Source organism: Mesitornis unicolor, unplaced genomic scaffold (genome assembly GCF_000695765.1).
Source record: "Mesitornis unicolor isolate BGI_N332 unplaced genomic scaffold, ASM69576v1 scaffold43105, whole genome shotgun sequence".
NCBI classification, from domain to species: Eukaryota; Metazoa; Chordata; class Aves; order Mesitornithiformes; family Mesitornithidae; genus Mesitornis; species Mesitornis unicolor.
The window spans coordinates 6,216-10,456 of record NW_010184248.1 but is presented as its reverse complement, the minus strand read 5'-3'; positions in this window follow the sequence as shown (position 1 = coordinate 10,456).

The window sequence follows — 4,241 nt, the reverse complement described above, 5'->3', positions numbered from 1 at the left end:
AGAAGATGAGTTATGTGGATAAAGAGAGATCTGAGCCACCAACAGTAGTTGTGATCCATACGGTTCTTCAGCTGGAGTGCCTTAAAGCTTAGTAACATTTAAACATTTTTAAAGAAAATGTCTTTTTATAGATGAAAATATTTTTCAGAGTCCACTCTATTATAAGAGTAACTGCAGGACAGTTTGTTTTTTTCAAAAGTGATTTATAGTGCCTTTTCTTGCAATTTTTTGCCTTTCAAACAAACGTAGCCCTTAGAACTGGCAGGTCCGGAGTTTACAGTAACATACTGTGCCAGGAAGCCTTCTCCTGATCCACTGCAGAGTGAAACAGAGCAATTTATTTCACATTATTGTGGAACAGCATCAGTTCATAATTCGGTTGACAAGTACCATATGTGTAAAGGACATTTTCTATTAAGTTGATGATGAATGTGTGGTGAACACTGCTTCCAGACTGAGAGAAGAAAACTCATTTTTTTCATTGACTAGCTCCATCCTTATTGTTCTAGATTTGCACCAGCAAACCTTTGTCTTAACTAATCCATAAAGTAGGAAATGCATATGAAGATATCTCTGTGCTACAAGACAACTGGATGGGCAGACTGTTCCAAAAGTTCACCATATTCCTTGCACTAAGGTTTCAACTAAATTACTGAAGTACATTGTTTTTGGGAAATACTGCCAAACGCTGTGTATAACTGCCTTCTGCATACTTTCCCTCCAAGAAGAAAATATGAATTTAATAATAACTTACAGCATGTTCTCTGCAATGTTATGATTGGTTTTCAAATTTCATCTTGAGAAGCAGTACCACTATGGTTACACCAAGCTTTATACTCGCAGTCCCTATGACATCAGTTTGGCTTTTAACATACATAGGGAAGACAATCAAGATCTTGCCTTTAATTCTGTACTGAAAGGTTTTGCAAGACTAAGAGCATGAAGTGAACTAAAGGGGATGATGACTGAGGAAGTATGCACATTACAACAGGGGATAGTGAAGATCTAAGCTCTGTAAATTGTTTACTGCACTTGTTTCTTTAGCATCTGAGTGCCCTCCAGGAGACCAAAGTTCAGTATGACCTTACCTATCACATTTCATTTGGTCCCACGTCTTCATGTCTTGATGAAGTTAACTTATGTTTTATACAGTCAAGTACTATAGTGCTCTGGAAGGAACTCTGAGCACACTTGGGTGACTTTGGTTACACACCTCAAGTTTATCGCATGCCATTATGCTGCCTGGTTTTAATGAAAGCTCAGTCTTAAAAAGGCCCACGCTGAAAGACTGGTAACAGTCAGGGGAATTGGCCTTTTGGCTGCCTTTCTCTCTCATGTCTGATGGTCATGCTCGTAACTGACTGTGAGAGAAGGTATGTGTGTTGTCCTTATGTACACTGCCATGCAAGTGAGATTTTTTCCCAACTCGAGGTGATTTGAAGAGTAAAACACTGCCGTGTGCCTGATTCAGCACCCGAAGTCATGTTTTCTTTCCCCCAACACTAGATTGTAATTATGCTTAGGCACCTTTCAGATTATTTTCTGATTATTTTTTGACTCTTCAAAAACTAGACTTGTGCATGTTTAAAGTTTTACTGGGTCTTTTTCGATCTGTCAGTAGCCAAGTAACAACTTCACTTGCAGTGACAGCTGGATTGTGCTCAATGTAGTTTTATGTGTGTTTTGGATTTATTTTGTATCTACGAATGTTATGTTTTGGGGTATTTGTTGTTTGGTTGGTTTTTTTTAACATTCTGAAAAACAATCCAAATTCTGATCTTGACTGTCAAACAAGATTGTTGCCATCAGCTGAGTCTGTGACCAAAACAATTAGGGAGTAAAAAAAAAAAAAAAGCTCAAGAATAAGCTCCTGACTTGTCATTATAAACCCTGAGGGCAAATGCTCTGAAAGTAAAGATAAAAAATTTTCTGCCTCAATTCTTGTATAAACATGTGAGGAAGAAAACAAACCCTACACTCCTATGAGTGGGAAGTTCCTACATAACCAAGGTCATGCACTCCAGGCCAGAGGGGGAACTGTATAGTGCAGCAGATGGCAGCATCTTCCATTCTGGTGCTGCTTGCAAAGGAAATTTAGGCATTCAGCCAGATTTCCTTCTTCCACCTTTGGTGGGAGGTACAGGTCAATATCTGACATCCAACTTCTTTGGGGATATAACAGTTTATCAACTAGGTAGCAATGATTTGGTTTAGTAGTCTTCACTGGGTTCTGTTTTGACCCAGGCAACAGGATTTTCTGCTGAGCCTGGACTTAATACTTTTTCCCAAAGTAAAGGGAAGCCATAGCAATGGGTAAGGTTTTTGTATCCTAACCACTTCCAAGTTACTAGTTTTTCTCTTACAATTAATACTTAAAAGGCTAATTCAGTTTTTGTAATGAGTTTATTGCACTTTTAAGTTGGCACAGCAGCAAATAATGCTGGAAATATTATGTATATTTTGTATTATGTACAAGAGGTGGTTTTCTTAGTTTTTTAAAGCAGCACGTTACAGGTGAAATAATACTCTGAAATGCTGAGCTTCAGCACATGCTTCTGTTTGTGCTTGCAGCAGAAGTCAGGAATACCTTCAGCAAAGTAAGTTACATCTGACTCTGGTCTTGAAATCTAGTTGCTGACTTTGTACTAGAATCAAGTGCAAAATCAGAGTTAGTTTCATATAAGACTATGTATAGATTTGGGATGTACAAGAAAGTTTATAATCAAACTGACTTCTGAAAGCTAGCACGTAAACTGTATCACTGTGGTGCCTACCTGATGGCCCAACAGCATTCTACAATAAAGCAATAATACTGCTGAACATGGACTCATTTATTTTTGAATCGCACCCTAAAAAGAAGAAAAGCTATTGAAAAAGCACTGCATAAAATGGGACCAAATATGTCTTTATGCCAGTAGCACATAGCAAAAACCCTAAGAGGATGACACTGCTAGGTATACAAAGAAGCTGCACTTGAAGTCTTGTAGGTTATAGTCATGAGTGTAACGGTGGTGGAAAGCTATACTGTAGTGTGTCAGTTCATGTTGGTACAAAATACTTATATTTGAATACCTCTGGTTGAACAGTTGGTGTTAAAACCTTACCTTGGTCAGGCCTTCCTATAAACTTGGGGTTATCATCACTGGCATCTAAAATTACACACTGTATTCTGCTGGTCTCACACCCTGCACTTTATACTATGTACAGAATCAGTCAGAATCTCCTGGCACCAGCTCTGGCTGCTCTCTACCATGCACTGGAAAAGCCAAATGCAGCATTTCACAGCAGGAGCATGGCAGGAAAGGAAAAGCCAGAGGAAGGTGGCTGTGAACTGGAAGGCAGTAGGCAGACAGTAACCACCTGAACAGTCCTTCATACTTTCAACAGTGGTACCTAAAACATTCAGGCTACCAACTTTAACACTTCCATAATGCAGAATCAGATGACCCTAATCTTAAAGCACAAAACTCTATCTTCTGCCAAGTCTCAGTGTTCTGCAGAATTGAAAGCCAGATTCCTTAGATACTGTCTTGTGTGTATTACCCTTTTTATATCCAAAACTGAGGTACAAAAGCTTGCAAATTAAAGATTAAAGAAAACAATGGTGGGAAAATGCATCTCAAAAGCTATAGGTAATTGCCTCAGGTTTTCATGCCTTTAAAGGTAATAAAGTGTAAGTAATTTTCAAAGCCTAAGAAAAGCTGAATCCTATCTTTGAAGTCAACCTTTCTGCCCTCATTTATGATTGATTATTCATAGGCAATCACAGGCTTTGGTGTACTAGCAGTTTTTAAAATGTATTTGCCTCTTTCTCTTAATTGAAATTTAACTTTTAAAACAACTGCTAAAAAGATAAATCAGCATGCTGATTTTTTTAACACTTGGTAGGATCATATTGTATCGTTGGTTTGTTTTTGAAGAGGTCTAAGGTACTCAAAGAAACTGATGATTTATAGCCATCAGCCTATTATCTCTCTTTCAAGTACCTCCACAGGATACTCAGCGGAAGAGCTCAAGATTCAGTTCTCAGAGCTTTTTTGGGGGGCAGAGGGTAGCACTGTCTGCTTTCACAGACAATATTACTTTGTTAATAGTTACTTTTGGCAGTTTTTGATGGAGCAAATGAATGATTTAGTCTAGAAAACTACCTTGAACAGCTACGGGAAAAGTGAGCTGAGAGAAAAAACTGCGGTGGCAGTTTCCTCAGTGGTGGCCGAAGCCAGCGCTCGTATTTCCCAGCA